This window comes from Odocoileus virginianus, chromosome 13, assembly GCF_023699985.2.
Source record: "Odocoileus virginianus isolate 20LAN1187 ecotype Illinois chromosome 13, Ovbor_1.2, whole genome shotgun sequence".
Taxonomy (NCBI): domain Eukaryota; kingdom Metazoa; phylum Chordata; class Mammalia; order Artiodactyla; family Cervidae; genus Odocoileus; species Odocoileus virginianus.
Genome location: NC_069686.1, coordinates 47,122,432 through 47,140,790, shown reverse-complemented (window position 1 = coordinate 47,140,790; position 18,359 = coordinate 47,122,432). Strand labels below are relative to the sequence as shown.

At 40.3% G+C, this 18,359-nt stretch overlaps 1 pseudogene; it reads left to right on the top strand.

The window, feature by feature from the left end:
* Nucleotides 1-1,036: 1,036 nt before the first annotated feature.
* LOC139038093 (uncharacterized) lies at nt 1,037-6,678 on the top strand (annotated as a pseudogene).
* The last annotated feature ends 11,681 nt before the right edge of the window (nt 6,679-18,359 follow it).

Sequence of the window (18,359 nt, the reverse complement as noted above, 5' to 3'; positions counted from 1 at the left end):
TGAAAATCTCAGAGGGGGTCTTCCTGAATCAGGTGACAGAGGCCTTTAGGAAAGCCACCAGTACAGACCTTCAGTCTGCAGAGAGGAGGTGGCTATTAGTCATGCATTTTATCACCCAGGCCTCTCCTGATGTCAGGAGACAGTTGCCAAAGCTTAATGCTGGGCCCAAACCCTGTTTTCAGTCTTGGCAGAGGAAGCCTTTAAAGTCTATGATAACCCAGATTTAATAGAAGAACATTGCATTACTCCTACCAGTCAATCCTAAAGGAAATTAGTCCTGAATATTTGTTGGAAGGACTGATGCTGAAGCTGAAACTCTAATACTTTGGCCACCTGATGTGAAGAACTGACTCACTGGAAAAGACCCTGATGCTGGGAAAGACTGAAGATGGGAAGAGAAAGGGATGACAAAGGATGAGGTGGTTAGATAATAAAAACTCAATGAGAGTTTGAGCAAGCTCCGGGAGTTGGTGATGGACAGAGAGGCCTGGCATGCTGCAGTCCATGGAGTCACAAAGTGTTGGACACAACTGAGTGACTGAACTGAACTGAACTGGCTAATATTACTCATACGGGTGGTGGTTTAGTCATTAAGTGGTGTCCGAGTTTTGAGATCCCATAGACTGAAGCCCACCAGGCTTGTCTGTCCATAAGATTTCCCAGGCAAGAATACTGAAGTGGGTTGCCATTTCCTTCTCCAGGGGAATCTTCCTGATTCAGGGATCAAACCACGCCTCCTGCTTTGGCAGGAAGAATTTTTTACCTCTGAGCCACTAGGGAAGCCTTAGTATCCCAGACTGAACAGAAGAGGCCAACAAAGATAGGGGGTTAATAATGAAAATGGAGCTTTTGACTTCTTTGATCCACCCAAGGGGACCCTAGGAAGCCAACACCAGATGGACAGTCAAGAAGTTGCCTAGGTTGGAATCAGGGCCCCTTTTGTCAGAAGGAGGGACAGTGGCAGAGGGAATGTCTTTAGCACCTGAAGACGCCTGACGAACAACTGAGGCCAGCTTCATTCCGGGTGAATCTCTGGATGAGAGATGCCAGCACTCTGGCTGACTGGCTGAGTACCCAGCTGGCAGGAGATTCTACTAGTCCACCCTCATCATTCCAGCAGAGCCTCGGGTCATCTTTGATGTGGCAGGTAGGAGAACTAAATTCCCCCGTAAGACACTGGAGCTGCTTCTCTGTTCTGACCTGGCCAGCCTGTCCCCTCTGCAGCCCTGAATGTCCTGTGATGGAAGCGGATGGATGACCTCAGGTAAGGCAGTTTACACCTCCACTCACCTGGGAATCAGGTTTATTATTACTACTTATTCCTCTTTTGTATATGACAATACCCTCCACCCCTCCTTTGAAGAGAAAAACTAAATAAATTGGGAGTCAGTGTTTTCTTAGGACAAGGGGAAGTTCAAGAAAGCAGGAAACCAGAGCAAAGAATACATCTGTTCCTTGGAATTCATCTGTAGACCTCAGATGACCTGTCTGCTGATCAATAAGATATTTCTGCCAAATTAGACAACTAGTGGATCCAGTGGTTTGGCTTAATTCAGTGTCAGAAAGAGCAAAGCATATTTCCCTGATAGAAGTAAGATTAAAGCCCAGGAGAAATATCCCTGGAAAAGGAAGTACCCTATAAAGCCTGAAGTCCTGAGGCAATCCACCCACTGCTCACTAAATTTCTCAAACATGGACACATTCAGTCCTAGTCTCCTTCCAGCATTCCAATTCTCCTCATTCAAAAAGCTTGGTTTGTGCAGGACTTATGGGCAGTGAATTAAATAGTCATCCCCGTTCACCCAGTGGAGCCAAACCCATACACCCTACTCACCCAGGTGAAGGGGATGCTCAGTATTTCTCTGTGTTGGGCCTTACGGTGCATTTTTCTGTGTTCCCCTACAACAACATCGAGATCCACAGTATCTCCTTGACTTTGAGTGGATGGACACTGACATTCTGGAGGATACTCAGTACAGCTGGACAATACTTCCATGGGGTTTTGTGAATAACTTCCATTTTTTGGGAGACACATTGGCAAAGGAAGTGGGGAACTGAGCCTGAAAAATGGAACTGTTACAGTATGTTGATGACCTACTGAGAAGTAGTGAGACAGAAGAGTCAGATCAGAATATTGTTCAGCTCAGTCACTCAGTCGTGTCCAACTCTTTGTGACCTCATGAACCACAGCATGCCAGGCTTCCCTGTCCATCACCAACTCCCGGATGCTACACAAACTCATGTCCATTGAGTCAGGGATGCCATCCAGCCATCTAATCCTCTGTCGTCCCCTTCTCCTCCTGCGCCCAATCCCTCCCAGCATCAGAGTGTTTTCAAATAAGTCAGCTTTTGCACCAGGTGGCCAAAGTTTTGGAGTTTCAGCTTCAACATCAGACCTTCCAATGAACACTCAGGACTGATCTCCTTTAGGATGGACTGGTTGGATCTCCTTGCAATCCAAGGGACTCTCAAGAGTCTTCTTCAACACCACAGTTCAAAAGCATCAATTCTTCGGCACTCAGCTTTCTTTATAGTCCAACTCTCACATCCATACATGACTACTGGAAAAACCATAGCCTTGACTAGATGGACCTTTGTGGACAAATTACTGTCTCAGCTTTTTATTATGCTGTCTAGGTTGGTCATAACTTTCCTTCCAAGGAGTAAGTGTCTTTTAATGTCATGGCTGCAATCACCATCTGCAGTGATTTTGGAGCCCAGAAAAATAAATTCAGCCACTGTTTCCACTGTTTCCCCATCTATTTGTCATTTGGCATAAAGTGATGGGACTGGATGCCATGATCTTACTTTTCTGAACGTTGAGCTTTAAGCCACCTTTTTCACTCTCTTCTTTCACTTTCATCAAAAGGCTCTTTAATTTTTCTTCACTTTCTGCCATAAGGGTGGTATAATCTGCATATCTGAGATTATTGATATTTCTCCCGGCAATCTTAATTCCAACTTGTGCTTCCTCCAGCCCAGTGTTTCTCATGATGTACTCTGCATATAAGTTAAATAAGCAGGGTGACAGTATACAGTCTTGGCATAGTCCTTTTCCTATTTGGAACCAGTCTGTTGTTCCATGTCCAGTTCTAACTGTTGCTTCCTGACCTGCATACAGATTTATTAAGAGGCAAGGTCCTAAATTTTCTGAGAAAGGGGATAGTAAGTCTCCCTAGCCAAGACTCAGGCCTCACGTGAAGGGTTCAGTATTTAGAATTTGTTTTGATCCCAGGAGCTCGAGCCCTGGCCATAGATTTGTGAAAATAACAAGTAGTGCATTACCACTTCCAACCACATGGAGGCAATTTCAAAGCTTTCTAGGGATGGCTGAATTCTGTTGTAGCTGGATTCCAGATTATGGCCTTATAGCAAAGACTTTATGTGTGGCTCTAAAGGGCGAAGGAAGGGAACCCTTCCCTCCATTGGAAGGGGGAACCACTAGTGGGCCTTCAAGACTGTAGAGACTGAACTGAGTAGGTGAGCAGCACTGGGGCTTCCAAAATTAGACAAATCTTTTACCTTGTACATTCATGAGAAATCAGGAATAGCCCTTGGAGTTCTAAACCCAATGCAGGTGCCAGATCAGAAACCATGACTTACTTTGCAAAACAACTGGACTCAGTGGCCCTGAGATGGCCCAGCTGCCTGAGGTCAGTAGCAGCCACAGCCACATTGGCTTATGGGGCTTCTAAGCTTACCCTGGGACAACACTTAGATGTATTAACCCCTCATTAGATAATAATCTGTGGTTAGAAGTTAAAGGACATCATTGGTTGGCCAGGGACAGGTTAACTAAATAGCAGCCTCTCCTAATGGACACCCCTGTTACCTTAAATGTGCATCATACTTTGAACCCTGAAACTCTGCTTCTGGGTCTTAGGAATGAAGATTTATTGCATGAGTGTACAGAGACTATAGATCAAACTTAACTCCAGCAGGTCCAGTCTTCTAGATGAACTTCTTCACAGCACTGAGGTCGAGTGGTTTACTGATGGAAACAGATTTGTAGAAATGGAAGCCCAAAAAGGCAGGTTATGCCATACTGAGTCTAATTAAAGTCGCAGAAGCCAAGGTCCTGACACCCTAGACCTCAGTCCAAAAAGCCAAGCTAATTGCATTAATGAGAGTGCTGCAACTAAGATATAACAAGAAATTAAATATGTATTCTGACTCTAAATATGAGTTCCATGTATTACATGTTTTTGCTGCCATTTGGAAAGAAAAGGAATGTGAGATGCTAGAAATTCTTTCATAAAAATGGAAGGATTTAATCCTGGCACTATTAGAAGCCATGCAGCTCCTGACGTAGGTAGTCCCCTGTAGGGGCCATCAAAGGATGGGCAGGTTGGAAGCTAAGGAAACAGCAAAATAGGTCAAACTGCAAAAAGGGCAGCTTGGTTGATTACTGGAGCCTGAGCAAATTGTGGCCGTGGTAATTGGCCCCCCCCCCCCACCCCAGGGCTCCCTAGCCTTCTTCATGATTCCTCACAGTAACAAGAAAAGGCTAAACAATGGAGCTATGAGAAAAGAAACATTGTCTGGCATATGAAGGATGACAAGCTGCTCATCCCTGGGGCCTAAAAGTGGAAGCTCAGCATGAGTTTGCATGATGTCCCCCAATATATGACAGATTCACAATGGGACTTGGGGCAAAAGACCTTTTCAGAGAAGAGACTTAAGGGAACAGTAAAACAAGTGACTCTTGCCTGTGATTTGTTGTCCATAATAACTTGCAGGCTCACCAAATCCCCTCCTGGTTACTTCACACTAAGGGACATACTCTGGAAGATTGACAGTTAGATTCCACCCAAATAACTCCACAGTCAGGATTCAGATATCTCCTGGTATCTGTTGACACCTTCATGGGTTGGGTTTGAGCCTTCCCCACTGGATCTGAAAAAGCATCTCAAGTCCGTAAGTCCCTGCAAAAGGAAAAACCTCCTCTGTTTGGCCTTCCAAAGTCCCTCCAGAGTGATAATGGGCCATCTTTTGTAGCAAAGATCATACAGGGAATCTTGGCAGCCTTAGGGATAGGTTACGAGCTACACATGATCATTGGACAAATTCACTTCCCTTGTGGCCGAGCTGGTAAAGAATCCACCTGCAATACAGAAGACCTGGGTTCTATCCCTGGGTTGGGAAAGTCCCCTGGAGAAGGGAAAGGCTACCCACTCCAGTATTCCAGCCTGGAGAATTCCATAGACTGTATAGTCCTTGGGGTTGCACAGAGTTGGACACGACTGAGCTACTTTTCACTTCACTTTGACTCCTCAGAGTGCGTCCACCCCAAAGAATAATCTGCGGCTCAGCCCATTTGAGATGACCTATGGAAAGCCTTTCTTACTACTGACATTCTACTACATGAAGAAGTGAGCTGGATCCTATGATATATTATCAATCTGGGGCAAGTTCAGAAGGAAATCTTGGGTTACGCCAATAAGACTCTGCCACCTCCCACCACAGATAAAAAGCGGGAGGGGCAGCCCGCTTCACAAGTTAACACTGGAGACCAAGTTCTTAAGACTTCCAAGAGGGAGAAGACCTGAAGACCAACTATTAACGAAATGGAAGGGGCACTATAAAATAATTTTAACCATGTGCATTGCCGCCACATTACAAGGGATCACTAGTTGGGTGCAGTTATCTAGACTAAAATACTTAACCTCTAAAAACTACACAGGTCACAACAGAAGAAACAATATACCTTTGGGCCAATGGAAAGTCTGTGATACTTGTTCAGAAGACAGACACCACTAGCAGATAAGTAAAAAACAATGTAGTGGCTTGGGCTCTTATTTTCCATTTTTGCTACTATATTCTTGCTTGCACCTTGCCACACTGCTCAACCACGCCTACTGGGGAAAGAACTCTTGCCCCTACTGGGTCTAGAGGATGGGAATCAATGATGGGGTGAGCCCTTCTTTTAAGGAGGGGTTGGGGACAGGATGACAAAGGAAGGGGAACTTGAAAGAAAAATCTGTAGGCGATTTTTCCAGCATTTAGCCTCAAGAAATAATCTTAATTGTTTCCTGTCATTCCCACCCCCAGGAGTGTGTTCCTGAGCTCCAGTTTGTGCCAGTAAAGAAGGACCTTAGCCTCACCTTGACCTCTGAACCCATTAGAAGCATGCCACTTCTAATAGTGGAACTTGGTGATCATACTGATATGGGGTGTAGGCAGCTTACAGACCTTCGGAACCAAACAGTTCTCCAGGTCCAGTGACTCCTTCTCTTCACAGGACAAGGAAAACTCTGTTGCCCTCCCAGATAGATGCTTGCCTTACCAATGGTAAGCTCACCCCTCTGTATGTCATTTTCCACTTCAAGCTCCTCATGCACCCCTAACCAGACTCATTAGTGTGTGGGTTCATCTCTACTCTCCCCAGCATCCAACCCAGTACCTCTTGTTCAGGTGAGAGGGGAAGGCAGCCTCTTCCTGGAGACTGGCCTGTGGCCTCCCGTCTGCCTTCAGTGAGCACGTGAGAACAGAGGATAGCAGAGAACTAGATGGAGGCCACTAGACAGAGGGCTCCTGGCCCCGAGATGCACTAATATACCTAACTGGAGCTCCCTTTTACATTGCTGCTTGGATTCGACTTTTCCTCACCACGCTGGCACCCCTCCTGCCATGCTTGCTCCCAGCTTTCGCCACATCTGTTCCCCTGCAGTGCATTGAAAAATAAGTTCCCCGAGGAGGGAACCCGAACTCCTTCTCCTCCTGACTTCTCCAGGCAATGGCCTATCCATTTTATACAATATGCTAACCCTCAAGATTAAAGGGAGTAGAATCGTTCAGGAGGAAATGAGATAGGCTGGGACCTGAAGTCATCTCAATACTTCCTTAAACAACAGGATGTGACACTTTCAACAAGACACACATTGCTACATATGAAGGAGTATGGATGCCTGATAATCTGAAAAATGGCAAAGGTTATGAACAGATATGATCAAGGAGAATGCACTCCTCAAAAAGGGTGGGGAAAACCCAGAGAAAGGTGGGTGGCAGCATGTAAGTGCGTCTTCCTTCTGAAATCACATACCTCCTGCAGCCTGCCCAAGGGCTGGAGATTTTTGTCCTCCAAGGTACACAACAGTTCTGTCAGCACATGGAGTCACCTATAGATGAATCGTGCCAGGATTTCCATAAATGTGGACAGAATAAATGATAAGCTCTAAACAATTCTGGACTAATATATGGTTTCAGAAAATTAGTCAGAACATTAGGAAACAGAGTTTGAGACAGAAAATAAATAGAGATAGGAAGGGACCAAAAGAGACAAAGACAGAAAATTATACCATATCATCCTAAACCAAAGGGTGATTTGAACTGAAAGCAAAATGGTAGTACTTTCTGATGTATAAAGATGACAGACATCTTGTGTAGGATCACCCGAGGCTTCCCAGGTGGTGCTAGTGGTAAAGAACCCGCCTGCCAATGCAGGAAATAAAGACGTGGGTTTGATCCTTGGGTCTGGAAGATCTCCTGGAGAAGGGCATGGCAACCCACTCCAGTATTCTTGTCTGGGTAATCCCATGGACAGAGGAGCCTGGTGGGCTACAGTCCATGGGGTCACAAAGAGTCAAACATGACTGAAACAACTTGGCATGCATGTACAAAGGACCATCCAAGGCGGGTGTTCTGTCCACATTCATAAAACCTCCACGAGACTTAGAGCAGTTCTGTGGTTGAGATCTAAACTCCCTTTCCCTAATTACAAATGCAAAAAAGAAATATGTTACCCCATCTGCCACTAAAATTACCCTGTGGATTTATTTATATCTTGAGGTATGTATCTCACTCCCAGAAGACAGAATGAGGGAATTAAGCTTTTAAAGCTCATTTCCATAGTGTCTTGCTTTCTATCCCCAATGCTAATGATCTTTTAATGCAGATTTTATCTGTGAATTCTATTTATTGTGAGTGGTCATTAACATTTGCTAGCTAATGTATTTATTTATTCATGCTAGGAAATAGAAATGCAGACTATGTGTTGGAGTCTCTGATTTTATCAGCAGATAGCTATATCACACTCTTAGAATAATGTTGCCCACACTTTTAAATTGATAATAGACTATTGTATATACCAGATCCAGTTTCTTAAAAATGCTGTTTTCTTCTGAATAAAACAGTAAGTCTAGGTCAGTAATGTTTATATAGTTAACTTCTTTGAATTTAGAGGCTCTATAGTTTTGTAGTTAAATATAAACTGCCTGTCTTTAAACTGGGGGGAATCTTGTTTATTTCTAAGAAAATATGCCATTTTTGATTGACTCTCTAGAATAACACCGAATCAGAATTTATTAAATATATGTGAATGGTCCAATAGTCAGATGAAAGCTATAAGCCTTGTGGTACTGATTAAAAGCAAAAAAAAACAAAAGAATCTACAACAAAGGAGGCTATCATAGATCATCTAAAACTGTAAAGCCTCTATTATTTACAATCTTCATGACTCATCATTCAAGTGTTCCTGCAGTTCCACCTACAATAAAATTTCCAGAAAAGCTTTTCAGACTCCTGGCCTGTATCCTCCCTCTTTCTCTAATCATTTTCCATCTCCTGCCCACTGCCCTGAACTATACTCCCTTGAGACATTTATACTTGTGATCATTGTTAAGACACCTCCTTTTCTGTACTGAAAGCTTCAGCCAACGGGAAGCCAGCTTCACAAACACAGAATTAAAGTATTGCCCAAACTCAGTGGGATTTTTCTTTTCTTTTTAAAGTACATTTGGGGCACATAAATGACTAGGATTAGGTACCTTTAGCATCCTTGCATCAGAACAGTATACAGGTGTATTTTAATTTAGCCACCAGCAAGTCTAGATCAAAATTTTTTTACTTTTAATTCACAGCTTCTGTTCCCAACCAAGCTTGGGACTGCTTGCCTGTGAGCAGTAAAGCCAAGGAGAGTGCAGCGTTTACTCTAGGGTACCGAGCTAGGAGTTCAGGACAGCTACTGCTTAAAAGACTAGAAGTCCTGATAGGTTTCAGGAAAGCATCCTTAAAGGCCAAGTGAAGGAGGTGGGTTGTAGGGTCTTGTGCACAATTCTCTGGTTAGAGGTGAAGTAATGGGGTGGTATCATAGGATGGTGTCACACTGATAGCTAACATTATCAATGCTTAGACTCTATGAAGCCTGGGGACTGGGAGTTCATGGTCATCAAATAGTTAACATCCTCCATGTGGTGGGGGTTTTAGCGACTATTAAACATCTTAGGAAATATGTATCAAATATTGTTATCTAGGTGCTTCAGAGAGGAACTAAAGCAGAGGACATGGGGGAGGGGGTCTGTCCAGGGAAGGCGCCACAGGGTCCTGCTTGGTTACACTCTGGTTAAAATAAGCTTTAAAGATAGTTCTATTATTAATAAATTCCATCAATTCCACATAAAGGGATTTCTCTTGCAATATAGAGCCTGGAGCCTGAGTCTCTTTCCCAGTTCTCATCTCAGATCATCTCCATGGGGGATTTAAATTACAAAATGGTTTTTCATTACACTTTGAGAAAGTCTTTGGATATAAGCTAGGAATATACAGGACCAAGAAAGCTCTATCATGGAAAACAATACCATCACTCGTGGGTTACATACTTAAGAATTTCTCTATACCTGTAGTTATCACAATGATAAAATTGATCAGCAAAGCATACTATGTGCCTGGCACTGATCCAAGCACTTTATACATAGTTTCTCAGTGTAACTCATAACAGAAGCATAAACTGTAACAGAATCATAGAATATCATTAGTTTTGAACTCAGGATATAAACCCTCAAAGTTTCTCAATAGAAGAATGAAAAAGTAGATGAAAAAGAACAAGGAGGAAGGAATGGAGAAAATGAAGAAAGGATACTTGCCAGAAGGTTAATAATTAAGAAATGAGATCATGTTAGATATGTAAGTTTTGTATATAAAGTAACTATTATACTCTCAGTGGCTGCTGAAATTTATGTTTTGCTTGATGAAATCTATGTAGATGACTGAACCAGGCCCCAAGCATTTCTCCATGGTGATGGAACTACCAACCCAACACTACTAATATTTTACATTACATTTCTCCCATTTTGAATGTCTTAGACCATTTCTTGAGTTCCTCATATATATAACACAACATGTTATGTATGTATTTCACAATGGTTTATGAGATATTGTTGTTGGCTCTTTGCAATGTATCCTTGAAGTTCCTCTTAGCAAAGTTCTTTGCTGCTGCTTTCCTCTGGGCTTGCCATCTGAGTTGTTTTGACCAAGACAATGTTATCATCATTACATACACAAAAGGCTTAAAATGTGCTTGCAGGATGGATTTCCTTCTTGTTCAATGAGAAGAATATATTTCAGAGAGACACAGGAGCAGATCATCAATCACTGCCAGCCTGAAGCAGAGACTCTTCAGTTGAACTATTATTTATTAGTGAAAAATAGATATTCATTATTTTTTGCCACCAATATTTCTGAGGTTACTTGTTATGCAGCAATAGTAGACTGGTGACTAATACAGACAATAGACCTGGCCCCTCTCTGAGTTTATTTTAGACTTTCTGTAACTCTTACTATTCCAGGCATTCTGATTTCCTCTCCTGTCTTCGACATATTAAATTTATTCTTACTTCGTGATCCTTAGGCAAGCTGTTCACTCTGCCTGGACTTTTTCCCATGAATTGTCTTGTAGTTCCTTTTTATCTTCCAGGTTTCAGGGTAAGACTCAGTGAGACAGTCTCAAATCACCATGCCTTAAATATAGACCCCCCAACCCTTTTCTCTGTAAGTCTCTATCATACTTGTTGTTTATATTATCCATTGTGTTTATTACAGTCTATAATAGCCTTTTCTTTCTTTCTTTTTTTTTTTTTGTTCATTGTCTTTATGGCTAGTTCCTTGAGAGTATGTGTGTGTGTGTGCTAAGTCACATCAGTCCTGTTTGACTCTATGTGATCCCATGGACTGTAGCTCACTAGGCTTCTCTCTCCAAGGGATTCTCCAGGCAAGATACTGGAATGAGTTGCCATTTCCTACTCAGGGGGTCTTCCCAATCCAGGGATTGAACCCACATCTCTTATGTCTCCTGCACAGGCAGGTAGGTTTTTTGCCACTAGTGCCACCTGGGAAGCCCAGGGAGTATACCAGTATTTTTCTCCATATAACTATATTGGAACCCAGAGTACCTGTTTAATGAGTAACTATATGAATGAATCAACCCTGTGGAGTAGTTTCATCCCATTTGCCAAACACAAAGCCACCCTCAAACTGCATTAACACCACACACAGTTAACAAACTCAAAGATAATAAAATGTATCCTCTTTGGACAAAGACTTTTTAACTTTTTTCCCTAGTTTGAACACTCTAGTATTTTATTTTTTAAAGTGGAACATCTGAAATAAACATTGATAATCTGGTGATATTCCAAGTTGGAGATCTGAGGATGGTCAGATTTTTTTTTTCCTTCTTTTCCTACTGCACACTATCTGGAAACTATCATTTTAGTGTTTTTAGGTCATTGATCAAGATAATAAAGATTTAAGAGTAAGAATATTCATATTCCTATATTAATACATTCATATTCATTAAATTCTGGTTACAAGAGGAACATTTAGATACCTATTTTTTTTCCAGCTTAACTCTTCACTCTGTGGTTTTCTGATGTAACTGGATAGCGTACATCATCCTAAGATTTATTTTTCCCAAGTTGTTTGCTTTTAACAACTTTTTTAAAAAGTGGAGAAAAAAAATGCCTTTTCCCCTTTATATTTTTTATTCCATTTTCCTTTCAGTCAGTATAAAGCTATTTTCTCAATTATTTACTAGATATAAGCATGGCTTCTTACAAAGTATATAGATGTATAAATACATATAATATCTACAATTATTTTACAGTACAGCAAAGAATTCTACCTAAAAATCAACCAGTTCCTCTGTTGTTATCATCCACCCACCTCTAGCCAAAGCACCAAGTATGCTTTTTATATATGGTATTTCTTTTTCCAGGCATCATTTTCTTCTTTGAATTGGCTTCTATAAGAATGAAAAGTTAATAAGCTGCAAGATCCAAGTTATAAGATGATACAAGCTATACAATAACAAGTGTGCATTAGTTATTCTGTAATTTATATTCAAAATTGGAGAGGTAATTTGCAAACACCTCATAATAAATCCTGAGCTAAGGGAAACGCTTGTCAAATTTTGCTCTCACTTTCCTTTCTGTAGTATGCAGATGTTCAGTTTTAAATTTGTCACATTTTCATACTTCCTCCTGTATGGCTCTCTTTCTTTGATTTCTTGCCAAAAAGTAAAACAAAAAGCAAGCAAATTAAAATTCATAGCTATGAAATGAATTTTGCAAAGACATTATTTTCTCTCTCTCTCTCATTTTTTTTTTTTACCTCCCCAGTTTGCTTCACAGCTAATACATTTTCAAATAACTTTAGTCTATCTTGAAATAACTAAACATTAGAAACAGTATTTTGGAGAAGGAAATGGCAACCCACTCCAGTATTCTTGCTTGGGAAATCCCGTGGACAGAGGAGCCTTGTAGACTGCAGTCCATGGAGTCGCAGGAGTTGGACATGATTTAGCAAGTAAACTACCATCACCAGAAACATTATTTAAGCATACACTTTTCTCTTAAGATTTAGTATCACCATTCCTGCCATTATCTGACATTCTTTTCAGAATCATAAGTCATCCAATTCGAAACCAAAATGAAAAATTACCCTTTTTCAATTCTTGATTCTAATTTTGTATTTCTGTCTGTGTTATACCAATGTATTCTGAACCATAATTTAAATGTTTAAAGTCACCAAAACTCTACATTGCATTATTCACTGAGTCCTTCAGAGTCTCTTCCTCCCTTACATGGCTATTACTCTAGTCCATTAACTCTCTACCAGACCTGTGCAATACCTCATTCCATCTCCAGCTCCTGAAATCTATTTTTATATCTGTCACATGATTAATTTTTAAAAGACCTGGTCATCAACTTTGCCTATTCAAAAACTTATAAGAGCACCTTACTTTTGCATAAGTCAGACACAAATTTGATGGCAGGTACCAAAAATTCATTTTGACACCTGAGACATTCCATTCCTAGCCTCCTCAATTATTTTGTGTTTTCCAACGATCCCCATTCACGAAATCTTCCTTTCTCCCTCTGCCATATCTTAAGTGTGTGCTATAGGTTTCAATAATTTCTCTGTCTTAAATATTTTTCTCACATTTTTTCCCCTGGAGAGAGTCTATCAGTTCTGTCAGAGGATCAGTTCACTCTCCTTTTATTTCTATGCAGTTATCACTGATCACCAGGAGACATCAATAACCTCAGATATGCAGTTGACACCACCCTTATGGCGGAAAATGAAGGGGAACTAAAGAGCCTCTTGATAAAAGTGAAAGAGAAGAGTGAAAAAACTGGCTTAAAACTCAATATTCAAAAAAAAAAAAATCATGGCATCCGGGCTCATCACTTCTTGGCAAATAGATGGGGAAACAATGGAAACAGTGACAGACTGACTTTATTTTCTTCGGTTCCAAAAATCACTGCAAATGGTGACTGCAGCCATGGAATTAAGACACTTGCTCCTTGGAAGAAAAGCTATGACAGACCCAGACAGCATGTTAAAAAGCAGAGACATTACTTTGCAAACAAAGGTCTCTGTAGTCAGTCAAATCTATGTTTTTTCCAGTGGTCATGTATAGATGTAAGAGTTGGGCTGTAAGGAAAGCTGAGCACCAAATAATTGATGCTTTTGAACTGTGATGTTAGAGAAGACTCTTGAGTCTGTTGGACAGCAAAATCAAACCAGTCAATCCTAAAGGAAATTAGTCCTGAATATTCACTGGAAGGACTGATACTGAAGCTTAAGCTCCAATACTTTGGCTACCTGATGCGAAGAGCTGACTGGTTGGAAAAGACCCTGATGCTGGGAAAGATTGAAGGCGAGAGGAGAAGGGGGCAGCAGAGGATGAGATGATTGGGTGGCATCACTGACTCGATGGACATGAATTTGAGCAAGCTCCTGGAGTTGGTGATGGAAGCCTGGTATGTCACAATCCATGGGGTCGTAAAGAGTCAGATGTGACTGAGCAACTGAACTGAATCAGTGATCACGTCTAGTCATTAACACTTTAACCCATAATATTTTGACCTTCTTCATGATACTGGCTAACATGAGTTGGTTAAATTTTAGATATAACTATGTCATAGCCCGTTTAGAGGGGCGTCCCAGGTGGCTCAGTGGTAAAGAATCTGCCTGCCCATGCAGGGGCTGCAGGGGATACAGATTCGATCCCTGTGCCAGGCAGATCTCTTGGAGGAGGAAATGGCACCACTCCAGTATTCTTACCATGATAATCCCGTGGACAGAAGAACCTGGTGGGCCATGTTCCATGGGATCACAAAGTGTTGTCCCTGACTGAGTGCCTGACCGCATGCGCACGCATGCACAGTCAGTGGAGAGGGGACCATGTTAATTGCGGTGTGTTGCTGAAGGCTCTAAGCTGGATAGAAGCTGGAAACTCCATTGTGTGTGTTTGTGTGTGTGTGTGTGTCATGTAATATATTCACATATATGGGTTGAATTGTATACCTAGGATGCTATTAATTAAAGTATTAAGGAAGATATCTTTACTTACTTATTAGTAGAGTGGACATGAAAGGAAAAGGACCAGCTTTTCTGTCTTCCACATTCTTTCACCACTAGCTGCAGAGTAAGATTGTCATGGGCCAGGCATCCTGCTTGGACCTAGTGTGACTGGCAATAATTATGCAGCTAGTGACATTTTTCAGACATTCCGGGTATCTGGACTTATCAGCGACCTTTTTCTCTGTTACGAGCCATCTTAGCACTTTGGATCTTATTACGCCAACCATGTATTGAGCTCCGGATTCTGTAGGATGTCATTTTAAATTGGGCTCAGCTGGGTAGTTCTGGTCAGTTCTGGGTAGACTGGTTTAAGGATCCACAGTCTGGCTGGTCTAGGGAGCCTCAGCTAGTGCCTTCTCTCTTATCCACTGGTCTCCCACGTTTCATCAAATCCAATCATGTCATTACATAGAAGCTGAGCAGGATGCCAGGAAAGCAAGCAGGAATGTGCACTGCCTCCTAAGACTAGACTCAGTCGGGCTCACAATTGCTTCTGCTTCACTGTACTAAACAGGAGGAGCTATAAAGTCACATTGCCTGGGTGTGACCTACCACTCAGGGTACTCACATTCAATTATTTTTTTCAATTGCTCTGAATAAGGAAGAGGTAACCTTCCACGTTTACCTTCCCTGACTTGGCTCAGGCTGTTTATGGGACTTTCCTGTTTCAGCCCTGATGACCAGATGCTGAGCTTACTCTCCTGATGTAGCTCCTCCAGGATTTTACATTAGGAGCTTGGAGGGAATTATGTTAGTTGACTATTGACACAATGATGATCCAAATAGATCATGTTTCCTAGCATAGACTTAAACTTCTTCCCTTTTGTATTCTTTTTTTTTTTTTTCAGTATATGGAGATACTATGAGTGCTTGAATATTGAGTGAGATACTACCGCAAAATACTGATAGCATCCTGAATAAAATAGAGTAAGTGTGAATGTCCTTTGCAGTGATGATAGTAGTATGGTAGGCAGCAATCAAAGAGAAGGAAAAGCTAATAAAAATGTAGAAAACAAATATTCAGATTAAATTTTGAAATTCACAAGAATTGATTGGAATCAGGATTGTCTCTTTTTCTGTTGTTCATAAAAATTGAATTTTCACTAGAAATGATGCTATCCAGTATGTCATCTTTCTCTTTGATAGACTCTGACATTTTTAACCTTGTTCTTCTCCAATATCTATCTATCTATCTATCTATCTATCTATCTATCTATCTATCTATATATATATATATTGCACAGACCAGGAATAAAATTCTGACTTTTATGATGTGATATAATTAATACATGATTGGAGTATGATTTAGGAAATCTTAAACCACACTGTTTCCAAATAACTAAGATTTTTCTCATCCATTCTTTATATCTGGAAGGACTATTTATTCATCCATCCATCCATCTGACCAATCACATTTGCACATATTTGGCAGTCTTTATTAATTTCCAGTATATCTTAAGTTTTATATACACAGGTGTTCTTCATGTAGCTTTCAGGGAGTCAGATATTTTCACTGATGCATCTGTTTAATTTACCTAAAAGAACTGGCCATATCTGTGATTTTAATGTCAACATGAAGTATTCTCGGATTTATTAAGCTTCTTGAAAAATCACAATAATGTTGTACTGCATTTTGTATATCTTCTAAGAAAATAAAGAAATCTGAAAGGATTTATAATCCATGAGGATTTTATAACATTTGAACTAAAATATATTGTAAGAAATATCAGACTATCCTATAATGAAAATAGAAATTTTCAGCACAGCTATTACTTGAAAAGTGCCTGGAGAAAATATCTCTACATGCACAACTTCTTGATAAGAGCCTAAGGTATTACCTATCTCTTTTGGAAATCATTGTAAGTTAAGCTTCCTTTCAGTGTAAGGAGATGAATTGGAGAAATTGAACATGACTTCTGTAGTTTGGAACATCATCTTTCTAATGTGGTCCTGAATTCATGGAAATACTAAATTCTTAAAATAGTTCCCTGGATTCTTGAAAATAGCCATTTAAGCTAAAACACACAGTTTACTCATGTTCAAACATAGTAGCATATGGTTACAAACGAGGAAAACCATGAAATGAGTAACTCTGGGAGTTTTTATAGATAAAACATGTGTATCCCCCAAAAGGCCAAAATTGCCATCAGATGCTTTGTGTTACCCTGTTTGCATGCAGCTCTGATGGTTTGATGTTGACTTTAGGGCAAGCAACTGCTATATTTGTCCTTGAGATACTTTGATACTATAGTCAGAGACAAAACTAGGATTTCAAAGAATGACTGAACTGATGATCCATGACTTTAGTTCCATTTTATCCTCATACTTAGGTGAAATGAAAGTTTTTATTTCATTTGAATTGCATACTTCTTAAATATATCTTATAAAATGCAAAAAAGTATGGTAGATTTAAGATTCAGTTTCTTCAGTTAGTAAGTTTTAGAAAAGATTCTATTAATCACAAGTTATCTTTATTAATCATAGTTTCTTGAATGTGTAATTCAAAATGATAGAGAAAGTGAGGAATTTGTCCTTAATGATCAACAGATTCTATTGACTTAATTAATAGCCCTGTCAATGATAAGGGTCTAAAGTCTATAATTCATCTTTTCATACAGGGTTTCAAAATGCAGAGCACACATCTCCTTAAATAGTAAATATCACTTGTCAGATACTTTTCTGTTGTTTCAATTGCACAAAACCAAATGTAGCTTCTTGTTGAAATCTGCACAAGAAGATAAATTGAATTTGGCACTTCCCTCTTGCCAATCCAGGAACTGGACACAGCAGTTAGTATGTCTCATCAGCCAAAAGGGTTGTAACAGGAGACTGGCATGTCAAAAATCTAGTTGCATGAAAGTGATTTTTGAGTGCAATAAGTGACCCACATGTAACCAGTGTTTGTGACAGGCTTCAGGCTGTCACCACAAAGCTCTAAAACAGAGGGAACATAGTGGCCCTGTTGTTCTTTGTGGCTGTCATAATAATACCACTGAAATATGCAGGATACTTGGCATTTTAGGTTAGGTTTTTAATCAATGTCTCTCCAGTATATGACTTAATGCATGAACGCCTTTTAAGAATTCAACTAGTGAGAACTCAATTAGTGAGGTTAAATAAAAATATCCCACTAAAGAATAGAAACTAAATAAGTAAGGAGACTGTTATGTATATTTACATATACATAGACAGAGAGAGGAGGAGAGAGAGAAAGAGAGAAAGTTTTGCTTCTAAGGCTCAATAAAGCTTTTGCTCATAGGTTAATTTAAGAAAACAATCTAGCTTGGTGTTCATGAAAAACACAGTCATCTGGTTTAAAATGACAATAATTGAAGTAAAAATGAGGTAATTATGTTAATAGCCTATTGAAGATTTCAGTCAAAAAGGGAGGGCACAATTTGGACACCTTATTAATCAATTTTTCTTGAAGTTGTATGACTCGTAAGCTGCTCTGTTGGGTTAACTCAATTAGAAGTGCTCAAAGATATCATAAATCTCTTCATTTTAAGTGCCTCATTAATTTTATGACAAAATTAACCCAACACCATTAGAGCAACAGGCAAATCTTGACAGCTTTTTTTTTTTTTTTTTTTTAACTCTTAGACTGTTCTAGTTGATATTTGATGCAGTACACAAAAAATGTTATCAGTTCACTAGATTCTAACTTTGCGCATGCTACAGCTGATGGGATCCTCGGGTCCCTGGTGACCTCATGTGGG